We start from the raw sequence: 10193 nt of genomic DNA on the forward strand, positions 1-10193 counted from the left end.
AACTGAACGCAGGAGACTTTTTATGTCTTCTCTAAAATGTTCATCTTTTGATGTATACAGGAGCAGTCAGTCTGACCTTTACTCTTACTATTTATATTAGTTCTTCTGTGTGCATTTTTATGGAAGAAGACTTGTCAAGTGATTTAGTCCAAGAATAAAACAGCCTTTTAAACTGTTTTATGCTTTTGTGTTTCCATAACCAGAACCTGCCAGAGTAAATACCAAACATAAATATTCATGAGCTGCACTTTTTTCCTTCTTCAGTAAGTTCTGCTTTGAGCATGGAGAAGGGATGTGATAAACACCAGGTCAATTGTGCCGGCCTGCTTGATCATGGAGGGGACAGAGCTACAGAAGCCAAAGGATAGAGCCACATGGCTGTAACTTTGTAATTAGCTTTATCCTTCTCTGTGTAGGATACATACAGTTGTCTTCGACTTGACCAGTTGGCTGTAAAAATAACACTGAAGTCTTTACTGCTGCAGCTTTTTCCTAACCTTACTGTAGTGTCTGAAGCTTGCCAAAGCTCTCTCCATATGTGTCTTGTTTTTAAAGCCCCGCTCAGCCTTTAGTCAGCCTTACCGCAGCCTCTCCTGGCTTTCGTTAGCCCCTGAAGATGTGCTGCTCCAATCTCCTCTCAGGCCTCCTCTGATGAGTGGTGCCACTCAAGCTTACCTTTGGTCATCTCCTCTCCTCAATCCACACTATGAACATCTTTTTCTCTCACTTGACTGCATCCTGCTGGAGGCAGATTTCACTACTGTTTCCTTTTTCTGTATGAATAAAACACATGATTTCCATTTTCTTTTTTATGGACTATTTCTCCCCCACCAAGCTTCTCCAAGTCTTCCAACAAGCCAAACACTCTTTAGTACCTTCAGATTTTCCCCCTTTGCAAGTCCACAAAAGCAGGTAATTTAAATGACTGGCTCCTTCTAACAAAGTAGGAACACATTAACTCACATGATGTGCTCATTCAGCCCAAAAGGTATGCCGAAAAAACACACCCCATCGCTTCCTTCCAGACCTCAGTCTGCTCCTCTGAACTTCTCTTAATCTTATTTGCCCAAGCCTCATTCCCCTGAGGAAGCCTACTTCCTTTATGGAAGATCCTCCCTCCCTACCAGCTACCCTTGGCACTCATTTGCCCTTCAATTCCTCAACTCCCAGTGCAAACGCTTTGGCTCAAGCGGGGATGAATAAACATTGTCACAGTATTTGGAAACAGACACAGATTATTTCCCAGCTGAGAGCTTCTCTGTGCTTTTTCACAAGGTCTGTTGCATTTGCTATTCTGATACTGTTGGTTTCCCCTGTTGAGAGAAGCCTCCTCTTAATTAACTTTCTAGTCAGGCTAGACCACTCCACACCTAGGCAATTTCCTTTCACGGTTTTTTCTTACAGATGACAAGCCAGTAGGAAGGGCAAAATTCTCAGGGAAACAGAAAAAACCACCTGTCACAGTCACTGTTCTTTCCTTTCTAGGAGTATCTACTGCTTCAGGTTCACACAAAACTAACTGCGTCTGAGCATTGTGCTTTAATTGCCTTACAGCTCTACTATGTGGCACTGCAAGAAAGCTCATATTTTGTACTCCCAGTATTTTCTTTCATTATGATTTTGCACTTTATGACATTGTGTTCAATGCTTTGCTTTTAAATCTTCCCAGTAGGCTGGTTGAGCTCCCTGGGGGATGGATGTCTGTCCACTACAGCCCACAGAGAAATGAGCTGGTGGAGAAGAAAGCTCTTCCCAGAATATGAATTCTAGATATTGTTAGCAAACCCTCACTTATCCAGGTATTAAAATTCTACAGTTTAAAAGTGAATTCCAAATTAGAAACATATGAAAAAACAATTTCAATAATTGTCAGACATGGTTTCAGTACATCCTGATTACTGAGTTACTATGTTCTGGGAAAACATCACCTTTCTGAAGCTTCTTTGACCTTCAGACACACACGAAGAGATACAAGACTGGTAATTCACTTTGGCGTTCAAAGAACTGCGCGATGGAAAATGATTAATTTCTATGAAAACCTTGTCTTGTTTGGCAATCAGCAGGATGAAATAAAAATTCAAATTGAAAAATAGACAATTATATGCTATAGACAATCTTCACATAGTATGTACGTGGCACAATATTCATAAAATTATGTAGTAAGTGTTTTCTCATCACATGGAGTTTTGGATGATGGAAATAAAGCAATTCAAGCAGCAGCTACACACTCTGGCATAAACAAGTTAAAATAATTTGCCTCTGTGCACTACAAAACATGAGCATTGAATAGAACATTATATTAAAAATTTATATAGTATTTCCTTGCTAAGCTTTACATGCATTATAATCATATCATGAGATCCATTCTGATAACATTGTAATACAAAATAGCTGTGATGACTCATCTGGCATACAGAAAAACAGAAAGCGTGTGGCTGTCTATGATTACTGCAGTGCTTATAAGTTGTTGCTTCCCATCACAAATGGAAGCAGTGTTTTCAGAATAAAAGCAGTCACTGGAACATAAGATGTAATTTCCAGGGCCGATGCTTTAGGTGGACTTTCACTAAAATATTAATGATTTAAGTGTTAACAGCTCAAATTAATTGCCTTCGATAATTAATTTGTCTTGTGGAATCCAGCTAATTTATAAACATGGGACTTATTGGATATGCCCCCTTAATTTGTATGGTAGGTTTTGTTTGACAGTCAAGAATACAAAAACGGTACTTGTCATACAGAAAAGTCAATATTCAGTATAATGTGTCTGCTCTCTGATCACCTTTAAACCCACTGCAGAACTCCTACACAATTTATAACCCAGTCATGCTAATTTCTTAATTCTGACTATGCTATTTATCATTTACTCCCACAGCACAAGCTTTAGTCTCATTAGCAACTGAAAAGCTGTGAATAAGGTGTGGGGAAGCTGGATGGATCTGGGGGCAAGTGGCAGGATGGGGCTAGCACCTCATCAGTCTGTGGAGCCTGGGAGCGAGTCCAGGCTAAACTCACTTCGCAGCCACATGTGTGCATTCAGAGCTGGTTAGTAGAACAAGGCAGTTTCTAAACATGCTAGATATACAGGAGAAGGGGCTGGTGTCTAGGGAGAGCTATCTATTGCTGCCGAGACTGTTGGTTTGCAGCAGAACAGCACTCATTCCTGAAGACAAAATGAGTAATTGACTGGAGACAACATCAAGCTTTCAGGTACCTCATCCTTTCCTGAGCACTTGCACAGACTGACAGCACACGGCTAGTATAAGTCTAGGCAGATATTTTGCAAACATTAATTAATAAAAAAGGCTATTTGTGTCAAAACACTTCCAAATAAAAGGTCTTACAAAATCTAATAGGAAAAGAAAGGTTGATTTTGCCCAGATTTTTTAATGAAATTTGACTTAGGTTAAACAAGCTGTTTTGCTGTCAAAAAGAAAGAATACAGAGAAACTACAGAGATTTCACCTGGATGGCCAGACACCAAGATCATGTCATCTATGATGAGGGGGCTGTGTATCTAATGAGAGCCTACCACCACTTGAAGGGTAGCTGCAAAGCCAAATCCTCCTTGTTAGGATCAGGAGCAGTATCTATGAGGTGCAATTTGGGAGGCTTTAAGCATGATGTTATGGTGGGCAGCCATGGCAGAGGCACCCAAAGCTGATGCAGTCTCCATTCTTGGATACTGCCCAACTCATCTAGGCAGTCACATTTGACTTGCTCTGGTGCTTCATAGTGGGACGTTGGTGGTATGACCTGCAGTAGTGCCTTCCAAACAGCATTTCTAAGATTCGCATTGCTGCTGTTAGTTCCAGACATATGAGTTTTCCAGATTATTCTGTCCTACATAAGTTGTATCTCACAACATTGAGTTTTATTTGCTGTCATCTTGTTGATCATCTTGCTTCATTAGGGTCCCTTTAGACAGGAGAATTGCAGCTTTTGCTGGTCTAAATAACTCTATCATCTGCAAGTGTACCACATTAGTAATCATTCCCTTCCCCACATCTTTAATTAGCATGGCAGACATCAACAGTCCCTATGTGGAAATCTCTGGGCACCCTACTGTTAACCTTTTGCCACTGTCAAATGGCCATTTATTCCTACTCTGTGTTCTGGTACTTGGCTGAAGAAATTTTGAAAGCCCAAATAAATTATGTCAGATGATGCTCTTCTGTGCCTGCTCGTTCAAGTGAAAAATGGACTTGTACTTCCATGTAGAACAATGACACTACACAGCAGAAGTTACACCACCACAGCTCTCGGGGGAAGCTGCAAAAATGCCTGGTGCTGATAGCTACAGTGCATTCATCCCCCAGATTTCAAAAGCTTTTTGGATGTTTTCCTTACTCCTCTCCTATTACTGCCCTTATTCTGCATGTTACTGACTGGAAAAAGGAGTTAAAAGTAAATCTGTGTTATTAACAAAGAAGAAAACACTCATTTAAGTTTTATTTATATGCCTATGGAGACTGTTCTTGGAAATTCTCCACCAGCTACAGCTACATTCAGTCACCCAGGCAATGGAGAAACCAAACAACTCCTAAATATCATTTATACATGGGCCACACCTTTGGTGCTAATACAGAATCCCTTTTTCTGTACTGAGGAGAAGAAATGGAGGAAGAAATGGGATCCCGCAGGGAGTCCTTGCCAGACCTAGGACAATCACCTCAGTCAAGTTCCTCAGAACGTCTTCAGTGTCTTCCTGGCTGAAATCACTTTAAAATAGGCAACCTTAATATCTCCAACTGCCTAAGCCTTATCATAATAAAAATGTTCATCTCTATGATAAGGATATTTTCTCATAGGAAGGCCGAGAAAACCCAACAAGCACAGCAACATGCTCTGATGCTGCAATAGGATAACTCAGGTTATTTAGAAGTTGGGCTCCCCATTATGGAGAACCAGAACCATAGTAGCATTTTCAGCAAAGATTGGTTCAACTACCCTTTGCAAAAGCTGTGCAACACCCTCAAAGTATGCCTGCCTTCAACTGGGAAGGTGCAAGGACTAATATAAGCCCTCTTCCCCCAAGTACTGTGGGAAGCAAGACTGGGAGAAGTAGCATCAGTGCTGAGACATCACAGAAGGGAGAAACAGGGATGAGGAGCAAACACACAAGCAGTGCAGGCAACCCACAGGCTGAAGGGTGAGCTATAATTGGGATGTAGCAATGTCCACCACTGAACAGCAAGGAACAGAGGCTGCACTGTGCTGAATAAATCACTTGTAATTAACCCAGTGACCAACTTCAGTTCCAAAGCTTGTTTATATCCATCATGGTCTAGTTATCAGAGAGAAAAGAACAAACTTACTCAAAAAAATATATTCCAATTAAGAGCTTGTATCTCATTGAGGGTTTGGCTCATATTTTAGTTCTACTGAACTGTGAGACTGCCAGTGGAAGCCTTTTGAAATAATCAATGATTATTTTAACAATTCAACTTTTTTATAATTATTTATCAAAAAATACAGCTATTTTAACTTGTTTGGATTCACTGAACCGGCATGCTATAATATGTCATATAATTAGAATAACCATTAAGACTTTTACTGGATCAAATCCCTGAGACATCTGAAATTTTGGACGTTTCACACTTCAGTTACCCAGTCATCTTAAAATTACCTATTATAAACTGCCTGAATTCATTGGCTTTCTGAACACTTTTTTGAATACCAGATTTAATACTAAATAGATCTAATATTAATAGCTTCACTTCTTATTTTAAATATGAGAAATAATACAGCTATAATTCTTCTGTTGGTGTGCCTTGCCAGTTTAATTGATTCCTCGCCGGTAGAAGTCTGACAAATACAACATTTTCTTTGTTTTCTATAAACAGTTGTGCTTAAGGGAGCCTGTAAGAAAATCAGTGGATTCCTCCTAACTATTATTTCCATATCATGTTTAGATGGAGATGAACATGTATCTCAACAAAAGGCAATTAATAAATTGTATTTGCAGATATGCCACAGTCTGTGACTTTTATTTTTTGCCTTACACAGTTACATCTGTTATAAAAATTTCATCTTAGCCATGATCTGATTCAATTATTTTATTACAATTAATTAATATCAAGAGACAATAAGCAAGCAGCTCTGGGTGCGCCGGGGAGTCTCCACTCCACCAGAGACGCACACCGGGGTCTTTGGGGTCTAGTCTCTTATACTTCTTGGTCCGGGGTCTCAGCCAATCCCTTCTTCTGTACTCGGATGCCGACATGGCCCCTTTCCATTATTCTTTTCTTGTTGCTGGGGTCTTTCTCCGGTGAAGACATTGCGGAACTTCTTGGTCATACATTAACGGGGAAATGTCTTTCACATGCAATTAACCACCATCTTAGCCCCATAAAATCCATTCCTTATCTGGTTACTTATACTTATCCTGTAACAGGATGTATCTATCTCTTAGTTACGTAACCCCCTTAAAGCATTCAAGCAGTTAAACAAAGCACCCTTTGGAAAACAAAACAGTTGAGTAAGAGGTATTATTCCTTGGTTTCTTCTTCTCTCTCATCATTGTATTGACAGGAACATTTATCATAATCATGATCATTCCTATACGGCCCACACAAGGTACAATGGTCACAAGGGGTTCCAATTCCACATAAAGTGCAATAGTGACAAGAACTCCTAAATTGCTGGCACAAATCATTCCTGTATACCTCACACATCCCACATGATGTACACCAGAAATGGAGAAAATCTTCCCATCCTGTGCCACATACGTGCAAAGTACTTCATGAATAACAACAGTGTGAATATTGATGCGAGTGATAGGCATGGACAGTACAAACCAAACAACAAGAATGACAGCAAATGATGTATAGATCAACTCAAGGATTATCTGGACGTAGCAAGGCACAGGAATAAACACTCAGACATCCGTCAAGCACAGGCTGTTTTCCTAGGGGATCTGCATTGGGCATACCAAGTCAGATTTTGGCTCAATTCTTCATTAGGCAACAGAACTTCAGTGAGAATAAAACCCCCACACCAAGAGGAATTAATTTTCAACACACTCAAGGACAGTTTCTTAGAAATGGTGACACTGGTGCCTTTTGACCTTAAAAATACATCCAGCAGGAAAGTCCCCTGCAACTTTCTGTTCTGGAAATACCAGAAGATTTCAGACCAGTGCTGCAAGAAGACTGTGCTAGAGCCAATGAACATATCAAGCCTGCACAACATTTTTCAGCAAGTGAGAGGAAAACACCTTCCAATTCTAAATATCACAGTAGTACAACCAATATAAAATATATAGTAGTTCTAATTTGTGTCTCAAGGTGGATGCTAGTATCACATAGTGGTTTCTCACTATACTTAATGAGTATGTACACCTTCCACTTCTGAAGGCAAGGCAGAAACAGAGAAGTAAAATGCTGGGCATAGAGTTTTGTTCACAGTGTTGTGAACACATATCTGACTTTAGCGCAATTATCTGGAGAGTACATGCTCTTCCCTAGGCCAGCAGGGTATGAAATTGGTAGTTAAGAATTATCTGAATGGCCAACTGATTGATTTTGGGGTTTCTGCACTGCTGCATAGTGACTGATCTAAATCTTGCCTTTTATTAACCTGTCTTTCTAGTGCCTGCCTAACGAAGCAGAGGGAGTGAAGTGAGCAAGTTAAAATAAAGACTCAGTCAACTCAAAGCACAGCAGCTCTGGAGGCTTCTGGAAAGGTCAGCATGATTCTAGCTGCACTTGCTGGCAGCCCTGGCTGCAATTAGAGGGGAGAGCAAAGACAGCTCTGCTGCTCCAGCTGCCACCACAAGCTCATTAGAAATAAGGACACCAAAATCCTGGTATCAGGTCACCTGACAAGTGTGGATTTAAGTGCCATTATTAAATTATATTTAAATTTAACAAGTACTGAGGTTTTTGATGACTGGAAAGATTCATGTTCCTGTTAGCTGACTGCTCTTGACATGCTCATTTGTGGGAACAAATCAGGAGAAAATGCTGTAATAAAGTATATGCTTTCCGCTTGATTTTAACAAAGGAAGTTAAACCCAAACAAAAAAATCATCCCTGACTCTTACCAACTTTACTCATAGACATACCTAACTTTAGTACATCAGTATATACGTGGAAGTATTCAAAAGGAAAAAGATTGTTAAGAAAAAAACAAAAACAAAAAAAAAAACCCAAAACAAACAAAAAAAAACCCACAAAAACAAAACAAAACAATAAAACAACCATGAAGAACCATTAGTTTGAATTTTCAAAGAGGAAAAGCATATTCTACCATGGCAGACATGAACTACCTAAATAAAAAAGTGAGGTGAGATGATGTTCTAGTTGAAAATCCACAGTCAGAATGTCAGATCAAATAACAAGAATTTATTCTAAAATCTTGGAATCTTTCACTTTGACATGCAGGATAAGAAGCAAAGTAATTAACCACAGGACAAATACAATCAGTGACAGGCATTCTTATAGTACAAAAAGCCAAATGTACGGCAGGATAGGCAAGGTTTTCTTCTAGCAAGAAAAGCTTGACTAACTACTGATGGTTTGAGGTGTTCATTTCAAAGGACATGACTCCAACTTCTTGCATCTGCTGTACCGTCCTCATACATTTAGACTGGGCGCTTGAGTTCTTGTGGAGCACAGACCACATAAAACCATGTATATTTTCCCAAGGGGTCTACATTGGGCTTACTAGTTCATGTTAAAAAAAAAAAAAACAGAGTTCAGATTTTGGCTCAGTTCTTCATTAGGCGACAGAGCCTCAGTGAGAATAAAACCCACACACGGAGAAATTAATTTTCAGCACACTCGAGGACAATTTCTTACAAATGAAGCAAGAAGCAAGTGGGGAAGAGAGTGAGCTTTGCAGAGGTCTTCCTCAGCAGAAAATAATGATAGAACCCTGCATCTTACATCAAATCTTGGCCACAATGGCCAAAGAGGGGATCTTTCTAGTGGTAGAGAGAGAAATGTGATATGTGAAAAGAGGTTGTTGGACTCCAGGGAAGAGCTGCATTTAGTAATAGGGAAACTGGAAGTGGCTGCGGGGTAAGGTAAACTCCCCTGATCCTTCAGCCCAATCTGAATGATACCTTGATAAAGGTAGAACTAAGACACCAAACCCCCAAGCCCAGCCGGAAAGGGTACTGCTCTGGACCAGCATTTTCCTGTGATTTGTTCCCACAAATGAGTATGGCACCCAGCATGGTTCTCACAGAAGACCCAGGAAGGTTTGTTAGCTGCCTATAGACAGTTCTCAGTCTTTGTGGCAGAGCAGGGCAGGAGGTCCTGCAGTGCTGGGAGGCCTCTGCAGCAGGCTGGTGATGAGTTTTGACAGATGTATCGACCCAAAGGGCAGTGACTGCCATGTGGGATATGAAGAGATGACTTGCAGGGGAATAAAAGCTTGAGGAAGAAGCTTGAGAAGAAGGTCAACTATAAAATATCAAATACAAAGAATTTCAGGGTCTAATTACCAAATCTGAATGAAGAATGCAAAAGAAGAATTTAGAGACAGTTTTTTGTTTTTTTTTCTTTTTTACTTGTTCCACTATACTTTGCTAAAGGCTTATTCTTAGTGAAACATCAGAGGAAAGCACAGAAATATGAATATTAACATCACTGGTAGATGCACATTACTTTTGCAGGAAACAAAGATGAAAGACAGAAATACAGTTATATGCCTTTATCTTCAATGCTACCAAGAGCCAGACCCTACATTTTTGTCAGGCAAATTTGGTTGAGCTACAAAATTCAAAATACTTCAAAGAAATGAAGAAAGTCTGCTGCAGCATACAGCCATACCCTGATAAAGCACCTATTGCTTACTCACCCATCCCAACACAGGGTTGTTCAGTGAAGGTCATCAGGAGGGATGAGCTGAGGCACAGATAAAGCTCCTGTTCCCCAGTACGCAATGTGTAAGCTGAGAGTGTATAGAGTAACTGCTGGGAGGCAGGATTACATACACTGAATTTTCTAATATCATCAGAATGAGTCCCTCAAAATACCAACATCGTTGCTCTTTCTCTGGGTTCATCTGTCTGTCACGGAAGATGTTTTAATCCCTCTGTTGATTTTCATGTTTCTCATCAGTCTCAACTGTATGTTTTAGCAGGCAATCAAGACTCCTTAAAACACTCCTAGAAATATGCATTCCCAGTTTCACCTTCTCTTTATACCTCCACATTTCCCTGTCCCAATCCCTTGCTCTGC

Source organism: Lathamus discolor, chromosome 6 (assembly GCF_037157495.1).
Source record: "Lathamus discolor isolate bLatDis1 chromosome 6, bLatDis1.hap1, whole genome shotgun sequence".
Taxonomy (NCBI): domain Eukaryota; kingdom Metazoa; phylum Chordata; class Aves; order Psittaciformes; family Psittacidae; genus Lathamus; species Lathamus discolor.